The sequence below is a fragment of the Trachinotus anak genome, unplaced genomic scaffold (assembly GCF_046630095.1).
Source record: "Trachinotus anak isolate AG129_WGS33_773 ecotype Australia unplaced genomic scaffold, CSIRO_AGI_Tana_v1 ptg000001l, whole genome shotgun sequence".
NCBI classification, from domain to species: Eukaryota; Metazoa; Chordata; class Actinopteri; order Carangiformes; family Carangidae; genus Trachinotus; species Trachinotus anak.
In genome coordinates, this window is record NW_027273852.1 from 1,331,174 (window position 1) to 1,353,845 (window position 22,672).

At 41.8% G+C, this 22,672-nt stretch overlaps 1 protein-coding gene across 2 annotated transcripts in view; it reads right to left on the minus strand.

Annotated features, from left to right (window-relative positions):
* tmeff2a (transmembrane protein with EGF-like and two follistatin-like domains 2a) overlaps positions 1–22,672 on the minus strand; it is a 106,547-nt gene that overhangs the window by 66,398 nt on the left and 17,477 nt on the right. The window lies entirely within an intron of this gene.

Consider the following 22,672-nt stretch of genomic DNA (forward strand, 5'->3'; position numbering starts at 1 on the left):
CATTTATGCAGATGATATCGTTGGAATTCAAACCGCATCCATTTGCCTTTTTTCATTTGGAGAAATCACACTGCTCAATTTGTATTTGTTAAATGTTGGGGTACAGCTGTGGTGGAAAACAAAACAGAATAAATGACATATAAAAAAATGTAAATGGTTTGAACTTTAAAAATAAATAAATCTCAGCCAATACAAGCAGCAGCAGCAAAGAAATGATTAATCGGATGAGACTCAAGTCGATGTGTGTTTGTCTTTCCTCTGATGCCATAAGCTGCTTAACATTATTTTTTTCGTATTTAAAAAAAAATTTTTTTGCAGGACTTGGTGAAATAGTTGGAAGGAGGAACAGTTTTGGCTGTAACTTGTGCTTACAAACTTGTAAATGGTGTACATTTGTTTATCACCGCCCACATCCAGTTGGAAACAGCATTTGAGTTCTGCCATGTCGGCATTTTTCAATTATCAAAGAGAAATATCATCACAATCAGGTTTTTTCTTATGAGAGATTTCTCTGTTTTGCTTTTTGCTCTGTGCTTGTCTCAGTCTGGTTTAAAGTGGGTGGGGCTCAGGTGGGCAAAAGGTGATGCTTTATACTTCAATGCACCAGTCAGGATCCAGCAGCACTGGAACCATGTCCACACAGTTTGAGTCTTGATAAATAAAAACTACAGGTTCTTTTTAGGTTAAAAAAAAATGGAACAACAAATAAAGAACTGGAACAAAGATTTGCTCTTTTTAATGGGTCATGTTCACACTGCATATATCTTCTGACAAATGACAAGCATCTGCTGTTGCTCACCTCTGTGACTGCTCCACTGGAGCAGTGGGAGGTTAAGTGACTTGCTCAAGGGCACTGAGCAAAATAGCTGTTAAGGTATGGGAGAACATTACTCATTCATTTCCCCACATGGTTTGTTGGCTACCAAGCAACCTGAGATTTTTCAGATGACTGATGGCACCACAGTCCCTGGTCTTAGTTTTCTTTTTTTTTTTTTTGGCTGTGGAGGAGAGATATTCATTTGATTTGATATTGATTTGCCAGTGCTACACTGCAGGAATAACAAATGTGATTATTCAGTTGAGAAAAATCCCCCCTCTATTCCCTGGGAAGAAGGAATGGCTTTCAGAGGTTTCAGAGAAACTGTTGCTCTGTAGTCACAGCCCATAACCTGATTAAATTTTAAAGTGCTGAAAACTGGGCAATGTGTGAAAATGTGTTCCTGCTGGGTGTGACATCACAAGGACAAGGGGGCTTGCTTGAGTGTCCCCGCAGGAAACGAGGTGAAGGAGCTCATGGCTCTTTGTCTTCACTTCTGTTCCTCTTTAAGTCTCTAATGCACTGGAATCTGTTCTCTCTGGGCCACAACACTTGCCTGTGTCCCTGCAGACCACTACACAGGTCTCACAAAAGGACATGAAGGTCTGTGTATGTTCACAGGTACATGACGCTTCAACTATAACACAGCAGTGGCAGCCAGACCACAGAGTGTGTGGTCCCAACCCACCAACCCCACCGGTCGTCAGGTTTAACTAAGAGCTAATTAACTTCTATTATTGTCTTTTCTTTACTCAGCACTCAATAAGTGTAAAACAAGGTGCAGAAAACAGAAGGCTAAATCATATAAAACAGTCGGATTCAATAGTGATTGGCTGAGCTGCCAATCAAGCACTGACACAAGGGAGGCTCCCCCTGTTTTTTCCTCTTGTGCTATCAATAACCGCAGCCTCTCATTAGAGAGTTTTAGCTGTTGTGTTCCACTCTTTTAACAAATAGTATAATATTGGGTCCAATATTTTTGTGAAATCAATGTGACAGGGACAAGTTATGGTACATTAGATTTTATTCACCTTCTTCCTGTTTAAATGTAGTTGTACTACGGCAGCCTTGTTGGACACACCTGACCATTAGCGCAACATTAGCCACTGCCCGCTCCACTGGTCCACTGTGGCAGGTGGTGATAGCGTGACAATGCGCTGAAAGGTACCATGGGAAAGATGTGGCGGATAAAACACGAGGTAAATGGCATTCAGCTGTTTAAATAGAATTCCTATTCAAGTGAATGGTAAAGTAAATATGGTATAGTATTGTATAAAGTGAGATTTCCATGTGATTATTGATTATTGATTATAAAGCAGGTCTAGTTTCTATATTAATACTGTGAAAGTATCAAAGCCTCAGTCCACAGAGAAATGCACACAGCCTGTAGTCAGAAACTGAGCCTTAAAACGAGCTGTCAGGACTTCTGTAACTTTGTGATGTCACAACAAAGCAGTCACGGTTCTCAGCCATGCCCCAAGCCGAGCCCACCTGGGATTTGGTTTCTGTGTTTATTTATTACCATCCAGTTCAATCTGAGATTGTAACGTAGTTACACTAACTCTTAGTTTGTTTTTATTTTGGTTTCATGTCACTTCACTAACTCTCCTGTCATTTCAGATCCTGCCTTCTCACTTTACACACAGTGGACTCCAATAAGGACGCAAGTGTAATAACAATAACAGAGTCTTTTCTGTTAGTGTGTAATGTTCTTCATAATCTTTTTGTGACAAATAAACTAAACTTTAATGACGACTGTAAACCTTCATCTTCATCCAAAGCTGGCACAAACTGTGCAAGAGAGGAGGTTCGCCCTCAGGCTTTATTATTAAAACATAGCGTAGGTGTGCACAGAAAGCAGGACGGGACCAAACTAACCAGCTGTGTCAGCCCTGGCCATTACCAGGAGGCTGGCTGTGACTTTTGTTGTTCAGCAACTGAAAGAGGACAAACACGAAGAGATTTAACACTTTACCCATCCCTCCCAAGTTGAGGGTGTGGAGAAAGATCTTTAAGAAAAGGACCTGATTAATAACACCAGTGTGAACGCACAATGTTTTCATATATAAACTGCATTTTCAAATTGACGGCCACAAGGAGAAGTGCAAAAGCAACCACGCCATCGACTCAGGACCCCGGGAGCATCACAACAATCAAGTGTGAGCACTGCTTTTAAATAGCTGATGGGGAAAAAGATGTCAGTATATACACAAAAGGAGGAGGAGGAGTATGGGAGGGAAAGAGAAACTGCACACTGGCTCTTGATCAAAGGGATCGAGATGCAGGAAGGAAAGAGGCTGTCGCAAAGACGAGAGGCAAAAATGAGTGAAATTGGGCTAAGGGGGAGAGGAAGTCAGTGGAAATAGATGAGAGTGAGACAGCAGGAGACTGAGGGGTAATGAAAGTAAAGGAAAATACAGAAGTGAAGATGCAGACGGCCAGAGAGAGAGAGGGAGAGGGAGAGAGAGAGAGAGAGAGAGAGAGAGAGAGAGAGAGAGAGAGAGAGAGAGAGACGAAGCCCTGGCTCAACAAACTTGGCACGATAAAAAAGAACCACAGCGCCTGAAGAAAACGAGGCACAGAGGGAAAAAAAAAAAAGAACATCATAAAATAAAAAAGAAAAAGAAAGAGAAGAAGAAATGGGGACACAGACAGAGAGAGGGAGAGGGATAGAAAATCCCCTCAAAGGAGAGTGGGAGAGAATGAAAAAATGGCAACCCCACAAAGGCGCTTGGAATAGCTTACCGCAGGGCCCGTGCTTTTTTGCCATCCTCTATCCTTCCCCTCTGTCTCCCGCCCTCACTCTTACGCTCTCTCCCATCTGGCTGAGGCTGTTCTTAACCTGGGGACTCTCACTTTATGCCAGGCAGTGATGCAACTGAAGAGAAAGCTGCCCGGCAGAACCCTGCGGGTGCCTTTTAAGAGTGCCTTCTTTTCTGCAAAAAAAAAAAAAAAAAAAAACTCCCCAACCCCATCTCTTGATCTTCCCCTAGTATTTGGCTTTCACCTCCTTTTCAGAGGAGGAGAGCAGCGATGAGAGGATGGAGGATTTAAAACCTGCATCTCCCTAAGAGAAGCCGAAAGATAGAGGCTGCAGCTGTGTACAAATGACAGCCTCACACATAAATCCTGCGTCCTATGGGCTTGTTAAAGCATGTTAGGTGTGTCCCTTTTATATTTTAGGCGAGGCGTTCCAGAAGTGCTACGGGACGGAAATAGATTCCCAAACATAAAAAAAAGGCAGTCGGAAAGACATGAAACATTGCATGTCTTTATCTTGACTGAATCTTTCAACTGATCTTCAACCAGACCAGACCAGAAAAAACATCTGCCAACTTCTTACTTATTCATCTGGGACTTCTCTTGAGGTGACAGTGAGGAAGAGAATGAGCCAAGGTTACAGATTTCAAACCGACTCAAATTTCTTCACGCAGCGCTCCTTTGCACAGCACATGACTATAATAGAGACAAAGGTTTTCTTGTTATAGCCTTCGTCGGGGCGCTGCAGCTTTGATCCTTGAATTTCTTGATAACTGGCGGCAGTCTTGCAAATATAAGCTTTGTCAGCTGTTGCACTTTACTGTAAGTCGGCCCGGATGACTGTCAGCTAAATGTAAATGAAACCGACAAACGATGCCAGAAAAATTCAAAGATATGTTTTGAAAAGATAAAGGGCCATTTGAAGGGAGATTTAGGAGGAGGAAAAAAAGACGAAGTGGGCATGTTAATGAGAAGGGGTGAATGAGACAGAAGGTGAGAAAATTTGATCCTCCACAATTCTCTGCAGACAGGGAAGAGGGGGCTATTGGCCAGAGCCATATGGCACAGCCTTATGTGCCCGCTGGCTCAGGATTCGCAGAAGTCGCAGACATTGCCCCACACCTCTGCTGCGACAAAACCTGGACGTTCGCGTGGCGTCTCGACCAAGAACATAGCGACAGCAGAGGTGTCGACGGCCCTGTGTGTGTGTGTGTGTGTGTGTGTGTGTGTGTGTGTGTGAGTGTGTGTGTGTGTGTGTGTGTGTGTGTGTGTGTGTTCCTCTGTGTCCCTGGAGCAGGTTAGTGACAGGAAATAAAGAGGAGAGTGCATCCATATTCATGCAGGTGAACCTGAGTGCACTTCATACATTCTTTCTTCATACATTCATTCTGAAAGTGCATTCATCCACATTCTTTCTTCATCGCACATTCAAGCCCGTTTCTGTTCTTCTTCTGTGCCGTTTCACATCCCTTCACACCCCTTCTGCCTCTGTCACCAGAAACACAGTTTCCACAAACCTCCTGCAGGGGCTGCTGTGGGTCTGCCTTCCCTCAACTCTCTTCATCCAAGTTGCAAAAGCTAAGATGTGGAACTGCAGCCAGGACCTGTTGTCTCTCTACCTACCTGGGATCAGTGCACCACACACACACACACACACACACACACACACACACACACACACACGAAGCAACCGACGCCTGCACCGTGAAAGCACTTTGTACATAAAAAGGCATCCGTGCCGTACCAGGTCACAACACACAATAACCTAGCAAAACAAGCATAACCATCATCATTCATTCTGTGCATCTATAGCAGCTTCTGCTGCTGACTCCACCGAGCGTCCGGCAGAACTGCTGCCTGAGGGGGGGGGGCAAAGACAGGTGGTGGGAGGAGGCGGGGAGCTGAGGGGTAGGGTGAATGTAGAGTGAAAAAGCAGGTATGGAGGAGGAGGAGGGTGTGAGGAAAAGAGAGGAGGAAAAGAACACAAAGAGGAGAAGAGATGGAAGAAGGCCAGAGGCGTGAAGGGGTGGAGGGAGAGAAGAAGGATGAGACTGAAAGGTGAAAAAGTAAAAGTGACGGATGATAGAGCAGCAGCAATGACAGGAAAGAGGGATGGAGGAGGACACTGTGCGGGAGTGGTGAGGGATGTGCTCAACAGAAAACCGCACGAGAGGAAACCATATGAGCGGGAGACAAAGGAGGAGGAGGAGGAGGAGGAGGAGGAGAGATCTGAAGTGAAGGCGGGCGCACGCGTCAGTGCGTGACCATGTAGTGGAGGGAAGCAGCGAAGCCAATTTGAGGGGCAGAGCTCTGCGAAAATCTAGCAGGAGCAAACACGACAAGATATGAGCATCAATAGGCGAGAAAACAAATAACTCATCCGCCCAAAACTACGCCATCTCCACATAAGTAAAACTGATCATCACTCCAAGCACGAATTAGTCAGGGCTCACAGTGAGGTGTGCGTGGACAGGAGGTGTCATTCTGAGGCGAGATCTACAATGTACGGAAGTTAAGTTTAGAAAGGAATATTACTTTTTTTCTTTTTTTTTTGACTCTGGCTTATAAAACTTTGTCATTTACTAAATCGCTATTCAAAAATTCCTCCTGGGTGTGATTCAAGTTTCGATGCAAAGTGAAAATTGGAACCGTGATTTAAGACAGTAACAACCAAAGTCTGATTTTTTGGAAAAGAAATATTTGAAGTGAAAAAGCGTGTGTGTGTGTGTGTGTGTGTGTGTGTGTGTGTGTGTGTGTGTGTGTGTGTGTGTATGTGTGTGTTTGGAAAGCTGATAAATATGCAGCTCCCTGACAGTAGCATTTTAATTTGAAGCAGTTTGATAACCAAGTGAAACCACTTTGTCAGTCTTGTACCGTCTCACGCTTTACTGCCTTCGATTCTTTTTGACGACACCGCGGCTTGCTCCGAAATCTCTTTGCAATATATTGGTATTGATAAACAGTAAAACATGCACATTAAAGTTCACAGAGTCACATTCCTCTCTCTCTGATGACACTGTTAAAACTCACTGATCTGATTCAGACCAAAATATTACAGTCATCATTGTGGTGGAATCAAATAGCAAGAGAAGATACAAACCTCCAGACTTCTCCTTAATAAAAGCAGAGAATATCTTTATAGAGTCGCAACACAAACAGCACGGCACAGACAAGAAATAAAATATGAACAAATAAAAGCCAGAGTGGTCGGGCATGTCTTCATGTTGACAATGCAGAGGCTAAAGTGAGGAAGATGGGTTTTAAGGATATCAGTCGAGGGGGAAGATCCAATTGTTAAGGGAAAACTTATCCACAATTTAGGGCCAACAGTTGAAAATGTTCAATCAACTTTGATTTTTAACTGGGTGTGTGGAATTGGTCAGCAGATCCGGTGGGGGGGGGGGGGGGGGGGGGGGGGGGGGCAGCTTGAATGGAGGATGAGCAGTTCAGAGATGTAGCCTGGTGCCAGTCCATGCAGGGCTTTTTTAAAAACAAATAAAAGACTCATAAAATCAATTCTGCACTTCACCTTTACCAGTACCAGTGAGGAGTCTCATGAACCAGCTGCAGGCGAGACAGGGCTGACTGACTGACTGACTGACTGACTGACTCTTACATGGGGAGATCTGCTGCAGTCGAGGTGAGAGCAAATAAAAGTGTGAACTACAGTCTCCAAATCTTTAACAGATGGGAATGATTTTTAATTCTGCAGGTGATCTGCGGTGCTGACAACTGAGTTGATTTGTTGATCCAGTTTTCAAACCAGAATCTGAGATAACGGCGAGACACAGGGCAGATATGTGTGCATACGGTAAATAAATAGAGGAGAGCGTCAGCGCTTCAGGAACGTGAGATCCATGCTGATAGGATATTTGGAAAATTGAGCTGAACTTCATAACACACCCAAAACTGTAGGGAGCTGTGGGCTCAACTACTCCAGATGTCTTCATGAATGTAGGCAGCGAGCAAACATGAAACCCTGGAAAAGCAGCAAAGGAGAGCCAATCAGATTTCTAGCCCTGATTGTCCCTGATTTACAGTTCTCAGAATGGTTGAGAAGATTTAAACAGGAGGGATTCTTTACTTCCTGTTTTGCAGCCTGTACTCGTTTACATTTCTGCAAAGTTGCATGGTGAGAATTCATGCTGAATTAGCCATTAGCAGTTATTGTTTGCAATGTACCCAAGGATGTACTGACAATTACCACTGAGGAAACCTTACAAAAGATCTTTCTTTCTCATTTGATTTCCAGGCAGATTTAGAGATACTTATCAGAAATGAATGAGAAGGAGAAGTGTGATTGCTTCTGGTGTTAATGGACACTAGATAATAGGGGACTTTTGACAGACCGGTGAGAGATGGAAACAAAGTGGGTGTTTGCAATAAGCTTCCTAAGCTCCTCATGGGAGCTGCTTTCCCCTCAGCTGGGGGTCCCTGCAGACTGACGGTCCCTTCAGTGTGGCCTCTGTCTACCCCCTGGGTCTGATGTCAGGTTACTGGCCTTTAAATACCTTCAAAGGGAGGCACCCATGGGTACAAATTTACCAAGTGCCACAACTGCTTGAGGTAATGTTTGTCACTGCAGAGGAGTGGATTTCAGAGTCCTCACGAGATCCCTGGGCTTCTTATAGTCAGTGAAACCTTATTTCAGATGAGGTGATTACCTTTGCATGTCAAGTGTCTGTAAACAACCTTCTTCCTATAACACATCCACATTAGTGCAGTCACTGATCTAGCTGGCAGTTAATCCCATGATATATTTTACCCCCATTATGACGGCAACACGTGTCTCTACTCTTTCAGCCTTGGCTTGGTGAATATACTTGACTTGCACTGCATTGTGTGCCTGTTGGATGATGTTTTCCTGTGACAACAAAACATGGCCTTGTTAACTGCTCAAGATGGAAACATACTGAGTTTTTATTTGTCTTTTCACTTAACAATGACAATAGAGATCAGGACTGTTTCATAGGAAGATGAAATGGAAGGTGTCCTCCAACTAGAACGACTGTACAGTAGATGTTTTGTCCCTATCCTTTGATATGACCCCTGAAGCAGCCCCTACAGCAGTGGGCGAGCTGGAACAACAGCCTCCAAGTGTGGACATTTATACCTTAATAATAATAATAACAGCCATAAAGATCACACTTGGTATGAAGTTGGCCTGCATTAAAATGAGTAAAACCATCATAGCAATGCTGGTTCTACTTTCTTTTTCTACAGAAGCAGTTTGCCATGTTTAGATCTGGTCAGGTAAAAACCAAAAGCCTGCACCTTGTGGATAGTCTGCATCTTCAAATCATTCCACCGAGACAGCAAGTGCTGTTCTTGTTCTGTTCCTGAGCTTTGTGCTAATAACAGGGAAACTCAGCAGCAGCACACTTAGGCAGAACCCAACTTCTGAGGCTAATTTTCATAAAGATGAGTGGCTAATCCCCTGGAGCCCTGTTAGAGGTTTCAGTCTGTGATCATTAGACATAAAGCCTCACAGTACAGAAAGATCATTGATATTCATGGGTGGAGTTTCAAGGCACAGCTGGGATGTAAAGATTGTCCAGTTCAGTGACACTGTATAACACCAGACACCTTCAGTGGACAAATCAGACGGAAAGTTGAGGTTGGGGTCTTGTGTTTTGTGTGTGAGATTCTTCCATGCCCCCCCCCCCCCCCCAAAAAAAAAGAAAAACTGTCATTCTACAGCGTTAATTAAACATTTGAAACGTCAATAAAGACCAACCACCATGACTCTCAGCTGTTCATATGTTCTCCCTATGGAGTACCATGTCAACCAGAAGAAGCTCCACAACCAGCAAACACCACTGCTGTACTCATAAGAGACCCGGTGTCTCTTCATCGATGGCCAATTATGAAGTAACAGCAGGTGCTTAACTCTCAGACGAGGCAGCTAAGCAGTAAACTAAAGATCCTAAAAAGATCCTGTATACAAATATATAAACATGTATGTGCAGTGATTTTACTGCACTGAAAAAAAACAAGACTCAGACTGTGTGACTGAAAATACAGGGGGACTGAACATTTCCCCTGCAACTTTGCATCACATTTAGAAAGCAGCTGCACCTAGTATCAACAGAGACCATATCACTAGCTAATGACATGACTAGCTCACTTGGGCAAATTTAGAGTGCTGCTATGCTAACACAGCAAGGGACCGTTGTGCATGCAGGAAATCTGGCAGATGCTATTCCCCGAGAAGGCCTTCACTGAAATGGACTTACTGTGGCAGCCTTTCTGTCAGCGACTCTAAGTCCCAGAACTGCGCACTGGTATGGACTTACAGCCAGGCACTTGTCTCTGCTCCCAGTGTCTTGCACCAAAGATTCATGTCTATAAACCTGTAGAAAGTTCATGCTGACTTAAAATCTCCATCTAAAGCATCGCTATCACCCACTCACCCACCATCACACTGTCACTGCTGAATCTAAACAAATGCATTTACCATCCTTCCACAAACACTACAGTGAGCAGGGTGTGCTGATGCTGAAGCTAAAAACAGGCATCTGATTAAGACACCCCTCCTCTATGGTCATATGGGGGTCACACTCACAGCTGGTGGGCACTCCATGTTAATGGGGAAGCTACAAAAAACTGTAGGTAAACAGCGAGATGACAAAAACTTCCTATTTTAAGTACGAAGTTCGAATTGGAAGAGTAGAAGATGGGATTTGGTAACTCAGATGCAAATCCTAACTAACATTTGTAGTAATCCCACCTCCGGTTAGGAAATCCTGAATACTCAATCCGCCATCAGTTATCATCTTTTACGTCTGTTGCCTGGCAACCAACGCTACTTTTCTCATCTCATCTTGCTGAGGTATTTTAGTATAGGTCCAAAAAAAATGGAACAAAAACAACAACAACAGGCACTCAACTTCAAGACACACCACTTAGAAATGTTGGTAACATCTGAAGAGAAATACAAAGATGTTCTTTTAGGGAAATTTACAATAACAATTACTCAGGAGGTAAGAGAGAGCGTGTGGGCTAAAATAACCTGTATCTACTGACGTTTTGTCATCAAACACATCCTGAGGGTCTGTAATGAGCCTCTCAGTGAATAAACTCTGCCTGTAGAAATTTCATTGGTTGTGTAAAAGCAATAAAAGAGGAGCAAGTTAACTAAATAGGGGAAAAGTGAAAGTTGGGATAGATTAACAGTTATCCTTAAATTAGGAGAGTTTGTTTAGGATTTCTGGAAATTAAGAAGCTTGCGTGATACACTCTTCCTATCCTTAGTTAGGATATGAACATTATCATAGGAACTATTGATCTATCATGGCTTTTTTCTTAATCAGGTTCTAATCTTAATTACCATGCTTACCAAACAGTGAAGACAGGATCTGCAAGTCAGGAAGTTTCTGTAACAAAGCCCCAGGACCCAGACACCACCAGACCTTACTGCACCATTATTAGGTTGATTCAAGAGCTTTATTACTTTCATCTAAAACCACCATGAAAACCAGCATCAAATAAAGTCAGCATCAAAGCAGAGTTGTGATGTAGAGCCGGACTGGTACAATCAGCCAGATTTAGCCTCATAACATGTATATAAATATCAGGGACAACACATCATAAATCATTATACAGGTTGGCTCATACTGCAAACTACTTAATTTAATGTTTATTACAGTGCAGTATTGTTCATTAATTGTACAGTATATTTATACATCTGAGTCTTAAAAAAAGATCTCTGTGAACAGCATGCACTTCAGGCAAGATGAACATATAATCTGAAATAACTATCTTCAAGTGTTTCTGGTTCAGAGACCAATAACGGCTGAGTTGGCAGGGTGGGACATGTATATAAATAACACCATGGCCTCATTTTGTCATTTATTTTTTTTATTTGCATTTTGTTTATATTATCATTTTCTTTTTTCCATTTAATTTATTAGCGTTTGTAATTTCTGCTCTGTAGTGTATTGTTGTACAGCGTTTTTGATGATGTTTGATTGATTGATATTGATTGCTTCTCACAACATGCACCATGTATACATGCACATTAACAAACTGGAGTGGGCAAAATGTGTTGTCTCTACAGTGAACCACAAACACTGTTTTACTTTTCTTAAACATATTTTGTGTTAAATATGTAGTTGCTATTTATGCTAATTAATTTCTACAGAATTTAACTATATAGAATATATTGTTGTATTTACTATTAAGGATGTTTAGACAAGTTTAGCTTTAAATTGTGCATAGTACAAATCTTGGTCATAACTCTATAACCAAATTTAGAAAAACAGTTGTGGTTAATTGTTATCATATGTTTATGTTTAATCATATAAGTATCAACATCAAGAATCTAGTATTTGGTCAGATTGTAGTTTTATAGTTACCTCCCCTTCTGTTGTACTGGAGCAGGCAAACGCAGGCAGAGAAGGTAGAACAAGATTTCAGTATATGATACTGAACAGCAGTGCGGGCCACTTATGCTAACCCAGCTAAAGATAGCTCCAGGGATACTGTGGAGCTCAAACACAAACTGTAACGCTTTCTATTAACAATCTCATGATCATGACATCTCCCAAGCTCTTCCTAAAACTCCTGACAAATCAACAGTGGGATACTGTTTTTAAAGATGCATGAAGGCAACAAAGAAGAACTCCACAGTCCACATGATACTACTGTAGTGTGAGGAGTCAGGCAAGCCAAACTTTTACTCGAATGCTCATATCTCAAGAGAATGATCAGAGTCAGTGGCTCACAACTGCTGAGGAGGGATTTCATTCAGCTGAAGGACACTCTTGGGAACCTTCCTGTGCCACTGTCTCAGGCACAACCCCAACACACCATGCTGACTGCCTCATGGTTGTGTGGCTCCACCAGCAGTTTACATCCATGTCTGTCCAGACTTCTTGAATATATGTAGTGAAGACTTTGATGGAATACTATACAAACTATTTTATTAATCCCACCAGAGGCAATTTGTTTGGACAGTCTGTTGTAGTGACATGCACAGTAACATGCAAACACATACATGATACAAGGGAGCTAAATGTGGAATACATTTTCTAAATAATATCAATAAATCTTCCATTTTGCTCAGTAATGGGGGATGATCCTCCTCCAAGTCGAGGGTCTAAAGATAGAGGATGTCGTGTGCTGTAAAGACTGTAAAGTCCCTGGAGGCAAACTTTAGATTTGTGATAAAGGGATATATAGATACATTGATTTGATTTGGCTTTAATAAGCTTTGTTGCTCTTGTTCTGCTGTGTGTCTGCTGCATTAGTGTGTAGCTTCCCTGAGATAAAACTAAAAGTCAGATTTCTCATATGTGTACACATGCTTGGCCTCTCACAGAACGGCCATGACAGTAGACAATGCTTCATATATGGATATGTGATCATCACTTCATCATTTTATGCTATCAGACATCTGTGTAAAATTGTGTCATAATAGACATTGGCGTATTAATTCTTGAGTTGTGGCCAAAAATGTGTATTGTCAAGTCATTTTGACCTTTGGCCTCTAAATTCTAATAATTTTATCCTCCAGTCCAAGTGGATGATTGTGTCAGATGTAAGGAAATTCCAACGAGGCTTTCCTGATATATCACGTTTGCAGGAATGGGGCACACTTTAGGCGGCAGTGGCCTTGACCTTTGACCTTCAACCATCAAAATCTAATCAGCTCATCCTTGACTCCAGGTGGAAATATGTGCCAGATTTGAAGAAATTCCCTCAAGACATTTCTGAGATGTTCACAAGACTGGGACAGATAGACGAACAAGCTGAACACATAACACCTCCGGCCGCGGCTCTCCCCGGCTCCGAGACATAAAAACAAGGGTTTAAAAATGCTTCACTACACTGCTATCCCTTCATCAGCATTTGTGGCATAGAGAATGAATTTCAATGACAACTTTGACATTTTCTGGGGCACAGAAAACTGTTTCAAGAGGATGAAATCCAGTGATCCCAGCTGGGGACTAAGGTGCTAAGCAAGAATTTATTACATGGCCTTCAAATCCTTCCTTTGAAATGTCTGAGTGTATCCAAACCTGTGCGAGGGGAGACACAGAGACGTGAGGGGCTGAGAGCAAATCTGACATTGTTTGTGCATCAAAGTAGTTCAGCTAGAAGTAGAGAAAGAACCGGTGCCCTCTTCTCCCACCTGTCGTGAACTTTCTCTGAGTGTCTCAGAGATTATGGAAGCATAAATTAAGTCAACTCCACTCTCGCACTCTTCCAGTCTCCTCCACAGCCCCCTCAGCTCAGCCTGATAGTCAGACTGAACTGCCATTTTGTGCAAAATTGAGATGTGGGGGTGCCCTCATCAACAAGTCCTCCAACCAGTCTGCCTGTTAAATCTCTTTTCCTCGACCACCACAGCAGTCTGATTTACCAAGACAAGTTAAAACAAGACAAGCCTAAAGACTAGACTAAAACCGAGTAATGGCTGGACCATCTGTGGTCGAAACCTGATTTTATAACTGCGATGTCATCTGACTGTTGATTTCAATCTTTCATATTTTGTCTCTTTATTTATTTAAACTACACAACATAACACTTTTATTAGAGGCAGGTCTTTATCTCTAACTCCCTCTGTTTGATATGTAGAGTTGCTCACTGCGGTATTTTAGTACGAGGCCTCATTTTCATTCATTCCCATTTATTGTGTTAAAATTACTGCATTATGTGTAAATACAACCTCAACGCTTCCTGTAACCATTTCAATTTAAAAGCCCTCAAGCTTTTCAGGGGACAGAGACCCTTCATTTCTTAACAGGACTTTTATTTCTGGTTGCTGGTGTTTCTGTTGTTTACATGCTATTCAGATCTGCTAGTTTCTTTAGCAGTTACCGATGATTTCTCTCTCTCTCCCTCCCACTCTCCTCTCCTCTCCATTACCTTAGTAATGAGGATATATGTGATGAAAGTAGTTTATTTGCTGTAATGGAGGCGAGGCTAAGTGTATTGTAAGCGCTCCTCCGCTTCCCCGCAGTTCCTGAGCAGCTGGGAAACCAGAGCGGCTCGGTAGACTGCCGGTAACAAGAGGTATAGCCCTACGCTACACAGCCCTACTGTAAACGCCCCCCCTAACAGAACCTGTTTGTGTCAGAAACTCAGTGACAAGAGATTCAGCTGACCAGTATGGGAAATACGATCAGTCAGTCAGTCAGTCAGGGACAGATTATAGGGCTGGCCTCACTGTTGTGGTCCAACCAAAAATATAAAATAAACAGTATCAGTCAAATGAAAATGCCTAAAAATGACACATTTACACATTCAAAGGAAAAAGACCTGTAGCTGCTGTATGAATTAGGGGCAATGGAGGAAGACGGGGGTAGGGACAGGATCATGGTGTACAGATGGGTCAACAAAATGCTCTCTTTCTGTGCTAACAGACATGTTGGTTTCTTTTAACTCATCATTCTCTAATTTCAACAAAGTCTTTGTCAAATGTGTTAAACAATTAAACAATCCAGGAGTCCCATTTAATTGAATGTGTGCCGATGGTTGGTTGACAGGGCCTCGCTATCGCCCAGGTTTATTGTGCTTGCACACACACACACACACGCACACACGCACAAAAAGAGAGACACATACAAACACAGACACATCCTTCATCCGCAGAGACCTGACTGATAGCCTGATCCATTTCCTGTATCCATTAGAGGCGGCCCTAGATTATGCAATTCATCCCAAGGCTATCATCCACCTCTATCAATAATAAACATCTCCACGAAACTAGGGCTAGCCTCAGAGGATGGAGACGGCACCGCCCAGCACGTTCTACTTCTGATGAAACCCTCTGCCTGCTTGGCCCATACAGAGCAAAGCATCGCATTTGCTTTCCACACGACTTGTCTTGAGTTGCAGAGACCCCCAGGCACAATCTTTACTTATGCCTTCTCGCACTTATCAAAGCCGCAGCTTTATCAGCTCTGACAGAGACGTCTCAGTGCTCATGGTGGTGGCTGAGAGCACCTGTGGCTCATGACAAGAGACAGACGCTCTCGACCAAGATTCCTCTGCGTCTCTGATGTGGCCTCTTTCTTTCCATCATCTGGCTGTGTCGTCATCTGATTGACAGTCGGTGCAGTGTGCTTGTGATATGACCTGGGGTTGGGTGGTAAGGGAGCTCAGAAACATGGAGGAGGGGCTGCAAGTTCTTTGAGCACACAAACATCATGTTGGATGTTAATGAATATGTATTCCGTTTGAGCTGTACGTAAGAGACGACTGTCAGAGGTTAATCCCTCATGTCGCTTGCTGAGACTCAGGTCTGCTGCTGCTGTCCAATCACATTACTGCTAAACGCTGAGCTGCATTTTCCTGCTCTGGTGGCAAAGTGAAGATTTCTATTTATCTATCTCTATCAGTATGTCTTCATCAAGACTATATTAACGAAAGGAGGCACAATGTTCACATGCGTTCTATTGATGCTATATTATCTCTGTTACAACACCATGAAGAATTCACTCTCCTCTAACAAGAGAGCAGGGCATCCTGTTTTATTTTTTTTTAAGTTGATACAGATATTTAGAGGCACTGCAGATTTTACAATGTGGGCTTCAGTGTCTTGCTCAATGACACTTGAGATAACTTGCTTAAAAATTGCTTCCTTAAAACACTCAATTCCACTCACCTTCAAAGATTTTCTCTTGTTGAAAATTCTTGTTATTCTAGGTGCAGATTCCCCTGATTCAGGTCTCTTCTTAAGAGTTCCTTGAAACAAGGCTAAGACACATCAGAGCTTGTTTGTTGCCTTTTCTTGTTTTGAGGCAAGACATGGTGTAGTCAAGTGGCCAGTAACAAAAATGATTCAGCGTCAGAAAACGCTAACTGAATCTTCTTCTCTGATAGAAACATCATTTTTTAAAGTTATTTTTTTAGGCTTTTTGCCTTCATATTAGTCACAGTGAGAGAGAGGGGGGTGACATGCAGCAAATGGCCACTGACTGGGCTGCTGCAGTAGGGACTAAGCCTAAATGGTATGCCCTTTACCAGGTGAGCCACTGAAACATTATCTTTTCATATACAACATATGAGACCTATGTTGGTTGGACAAAGTGTCACAAAGCCAGTAATGGATAACACACATTAATATCAGCATGGTTTTATCCTGTGTCACTGTGTTGGTCTGAAAGATGCATTTGTCAGATTAATAGCCTCATGTGGGAAACAGGGACAACCAAAGCCCTAATGATGGCTCACTACGGAAGAAAAGGACTGGTATGGCTGGTGCGTCTGAGATAATGGTCGCTGACGGAGTTGGAGTCAATTTCCTTTCAGTTCCAATTATATCAAACTTGGCTTCCCAGACAGAGGAGGCGTGCTGCGAGTTAGTACCAACTGAAATAAGTTCCAGACAAAGATCTGGTAAAGTTTTATTTTGCTTTAGAAAAACTTCAGCAAAGCCACCCCAGACATTTTGAAGCAGTCAATGTCAGAGAAGGTGAACAGAAAAAAAAACTCCAACAAACCAACAACAGATCCCTGAGGAGCGCCGTCACAGTGACAAATCTGTTCTGTGCCTGACACCGTGTTGTATCCGACAAACCGCCCGGACAGAGGAGTGTCAAGCGTCGTCTGGGTAAGTGACAAACTCTTCTCCCACGATGCCTTGCTATGTTTACGAACACTGGTCAAGTCCTAACACTGGAAGGAAAAACAAAGAGAGAGAGTACCAGAGGGCAGAAACACGAGAGAGTGAGCGATATGGACAAGTGAGGAGGAGAAAGAGGCAGACAGAGTAATGGAAGAGACGGGAGTTACTGTGACAACGCAAAGATGGGGGAGAGATAGCGGGAGACTGGGAGGTGGCTGGCTTGTGCTTCTGCTCTTTAACCGCTTGGCAGTCTTCTCTTGATTAGGGCCTAGCCCGCCAGTCCCTGCGGAGTCTCCCCAGCCGAGTCACAGGAGACAGACTCCTCTGTAATAGTGTCTGACAGGCCAGCCTGAGCCACGGAGGAGCTGACACAGATGCTCCGTTTTTCAGAAGAGACGCCCGACTCAATTCCAACCAAAGTCCCGTGTCTCTGTCCTCAGCCTTCTCTAAGTAGTTACAACGTTTACAGGCCCAAATGTGGTGGAAATTCATCTTGTGACTGATAAATGTGTATCATACACAGTACATCTTAGGGCTAGAGCTTAGGTATAAAGAGGCAGCCTCTTTTGAGCACTTTTATCCACATCTCAGTGTATTATTCTAATTATAATTAGAAAAAAAATGAAGTTGTGATTAGAATCTTCTAATCAAACCTAATATAATTATAGACAGTACACTAATACAGCAGCTCTGAGACGCAAAACACATTATAACCAAATTATACTTCACAGTATTTCTTTAAACAAATAGATCAGTCAGAAAAAAAAAAAAAAAAAAACACCACAGAAAGTGCAACAAATCAGAAAACTGTGCCACATAAAATTTAGGATCCTTTTTACTGTAGCAGAAAGATACCATATGTATATATATATATATATATATATATATATATATATATATATATATATATATATATATATATATATATATATATATATATATATGATCCGAGGACAAGTCCTGGCATAGTTTCAAAGTTTTGAATGGGGTTTACAGCTTTAAGAAAATATATAAAGCTGAAATGATTAGCCTGTTAATCACAATCAACAGCTGTCTAGCAAACATTTTTTGATTAATTGATTAATTAATATAATCACTTTAATCAAAAATGTGTTTTTTATGTATTTTTTAAAGTTTTTTTTGGTCAGACAAATTAAAGTTAAACAAAATAATAATAGGTGAGTAATTGATGAGGATTCTAATCATTAGATGCAGCCCTAAAGTCATATTTTTAAAAAATATCATATTAAAGCCCCTTTGGGCTTACTGTGAGAAAAACAAGCACTCTACACCTGAACTCACTTCATCCTCCCCAATACTGTGGCTACAGGAGCGCAAACAGTGGAGAAAATACTTTTTCAGTGAACTAATGCATCACAAAAAGTGATATAGAATTTATTTAGTTTATATGTGTTCGTACATGCTGTTTAAAGCTTACTTTAAAAAAACAGTGTCAGGCACAGTGTGAAAGGATAGTGAGCTAAGCTACCAGATACTGTACATTAACTGAAGCTTCACTACACTGAGAAATGCAGCAAGCTAAGTGACAGGAACATGGAAAAAGTAGTTCACTACATCAGAAGTTACTTTGTTATTCATTAATTTTTTTTTTTAATTAAACCAACTTCCTCCCAAGTCAGTGCTGTCTCAGTGTAACAGTATAACCGTCAGTCAAACGGACAGGGAAGTAAAACTCTCACTGCTCCAAAACCTGCACGGCAAAAAAAAACAAAAAAAAAAACAAAAACAAGCGTGTGTGTGTGTGTGTGTGTGTGTGTGTGTGTGTGCGTTACGGGTTCCCTCTACCATCTTTACATCAAGCAACCTCAAGCTTGTGTGTCTGTATATTCCCCAGGCATCGGTATTCACATACGTTGCTGATGTAGGCATCATGGTACGTGATTCTGCGGCTGCAGGTATACATCTGTATATATCTGTATATGGTGATGGCGTCATGTTGCTTGAGCGTCAGAAGTGCTCAGGAGAATGTAGCTTGTGTGGAAGCTGCTGCACTAGTTGATCATTTAGATGTCTTCTGCTGAGAAGCTGAGAGATCCAGAAAACAGCAACGTTAATGCCACACAACTGTGAAATGTAGTCAAACTAGTGGCTTCGCTTACTGTAGCAACGCTACTGCTCAACACTGACGGTGCAATATAGCACATATCAACAGCAACAGCTCATCCCGTGCAACAGACTAGCAGGTGTCGAACCTGAAATTATCACTGGCTGTTTTAGCTGCATGCTCTGACATTTTCAGACCACAAACATGCGCCTCACAAACTTGCCTCCTGTGCTAACTCGTCTTGCTGATTTTAATTGGTATATTTACCCTGCAAAGACAAGGGGTGGTTGTGCCCCACCACAGAGATCACTGATAAAAGAGAAGAATTAATTGAACCAAAATTAAAAAAAAAAAAAAAAAGAAAAAAGGGCAAAGATATTTTCTCACAGGTGGTGCTTGACTCCACAGATCACGTTGGTTTACTATGTCAAGGTGTTAAGATACTTCTGCTTATATAACAGTGGAATTTCACTTGTCCTCCTTAGTGCATTAAAATATTGCTTTAGAAACTCTGCAACCTTTACAGAAATTACTCAGGGTAATTCAAAGATCTTCACAGGGAGTATTATTTTTAGTTTTAAAAGTAGTTTCAAGCATTTGGTTGAACAACAAAATGCTTAGAACCACAAATTCTCATTTGCAGTGCCCCCGCTGTGATGCAGCAGAAATCTTGGATAAATGTGTCAGCATGGGAAAGGGCCACTTGGCTTAAATATTTTTCTATTTTGTGATTAGAATGAACTAAAACTTTACCACTCAAAGGGGCTCACAACTCTCCTACGAGCACTGAGAAACTTACAAGTGGCCACATATTTAAGAGGAGCAGCTGGACAGAGACAGATGAGAGGACGGAAGCAATGACAGACAACGTGGAGACGGGGGGAGATGCAAGGTTGAGAGAAGTGGAGCGGAGAGGATTAGGGTATGCAAAATACTGATGAAACACTCCGGCGCCGCTCGGATAAAACAACAGAACGCTGAGTGGACTTTATCTACCACCCAACATCATCACAAATTCAACAGCAAAACTTCACCTCATTCAAGGTTATCTCTAACAGAAATGCTGCTTTTGAATTTGAGCAATATATTTAAAAAAAAGAAAAAAAAAAAAAAAAAAATATATATATATATATATATATATATATATATATGTGTGTGTGTGTGTGTGTGTATATATATATATATATATTCATTCATTCATCTGGGATGTTAGATGCCAATCTTATATTTTGAGGTTACTTATCAGAGTTTCAGACTGAAACCGTTAGGAAACTGCCCTTAAGTTTTCAAACTATGCAAAATCAGTCACAGAAACTGACACTGAGTGGTAATGAAATCGAGCTGGAGAGCTGTCCAGACTTTTTTAAAATCATCTGTCTATGGATTTGTCGTAATTTTTGAAAATAAATCAATTCTAAACTGCAGTTTAAAGGTCCCGTACCATATAAAGTGAGATTTCCATGTCTTTTTTTTATTATAAAGCAGGTCTAGGTTCTATATTAATGCTGTGAAAGTCCACAGAGAAATGCCAAGAGCCCGTATTGAGAAACTGAGCCTTAAAATGACCATCGAGGCTTCTGTAACTTTGTGATGTCACAAAAAAGCAGTCACATATGTTTTATATATATATATATATATATATATATATATATATATATATATATATATATATATATATAACATGCAATATGAGGCGTGCTTTGTCAGTACAGCAAAAGTCACTGAAACTCGGGAAGTAACGAGACAGTACAGAACTAGGTGTTTATGTGCATGGACGCTGAAAAGCAACTTGCTTTTGGCAGTGTCATATTTTTATGTTAGGAGTCAGATGAACTTTGGGGTAAATGAGCCCATAGACAAGAATTTATTTAAAGGTCAGCCAAAACAGCCAATCAGAATCAGAGGTGCTTTTGAGAGGCTCTGAGCCTCAAACCAAATCCTGCAAGGTTGGATGGTGGGTCCAGAGAGGTGACTGCTTTTTTGTGACATCACAAAGTTACAGAAGCCTCGATGGTCATTTTAAGGCTCAGTTTCTCAATACGGGCTCTTGGCATTTCTCTGTGGACTTTCACAGCATTAATATAGAACCTAGACCTGCTTTATAATAAAAAAAAAGACATGGAAATCTCACTTTATATGGTACGGGACTTTTAAACTGCAGTTTAGAATTGATTTATTTTCAAAAATTACGACAAATCCATAGACAGATGATTTTAAAAAAGTCTGGACAGCTCTCCAGCTCGATTTCATTACCACTCAGTGTCAGTTTCTGTGACTGATTTTGCATAGTTTGAAAACTTAAGGGCAGTTTCCTAACGGTTTCAGTCTTATAAAAACTCTGATAAGTAACCTCAAAATATAAGATTGGCATCTAACATCCCAGATGAATGTTTACCATCATCTTTCCCCCGATCCTTCGCAGCTTCAAAGTGTGTGTTCATGCATACGAGCAGGCATCCAGAAATACATGGAAATTCACCATTATCCAAAACCTCAGTCCCAGTCCGTTCACATGGCCCTGGATAAAAGCATGATAAATGAATGCAAATATATGGAATGGGGTCTGCATCAGAAGCTGGTGTCGTACCACCTGGGCCCGTGTGAATATGTGTGTATCCGTGTAATTGTAGGTATTTCATTATTTTACAATCCATATGATTAGCCTCTTTGTGAGAACCTGAAGTTCGTGTGCTCGTGTGCGTGTGTGTGTGTGTGTGTGTGTGTGTGTGAGAGACAGGAGAGCTGGAGAGAGGAGGGAACAGTGGGAGAGGGTGTGTTTCTGCGGTTTGAGGAGCTTTTTTGTGTTTTTCCTGTGTGTGTTTTCCAAAGATGTGCACCAATGCATTTTCACAGGTCCTTGTTTAGTGCAATATGAAGGACACGCTGCCCTTCCACACCCTCCCATCAACATCATATGAACCCGCATTAGCTCTCATCCCTCTTTGAAGCGCTGCGAGCCTCGGCAGTCCAGCCATCACAACCCAAACATTAGACGGCTTCCGGCGGTGAAAAGCAGAGGAGCAATTTGAGGTCAGGCATTACAGCGAATAGTAGCCACATCAAACAACCAGTGGGGAGCATATTGAAGACCGAATGTGCTTCCAACATTAGACTACATTCTTTTATGTAAAGCCGGTAAATATGCTATGCTGGCTGAACGCCCATTATGATGCTGAACGTGTTTCAGGTGTCAGAGGATACAGCCTGCATATACAGGAATGGCTATACGCTGCTATCCAATTCCACTTCCTGTCTCTGTAGCTGTGTAAATTTACTCATCATGGCACTGTATGCAAGCAAATACACACAGAGTCTGTTACAGTGTCCACACATGCAGACCCTGAAACAGAACCATGAATTAGGAGTGCATCAATCTGGATGGGCGCAAATAATCAATGAATCACACTGCTCATTGATTAGTCAGACCACCCACCCAAATCTCCTCCCTAATGCC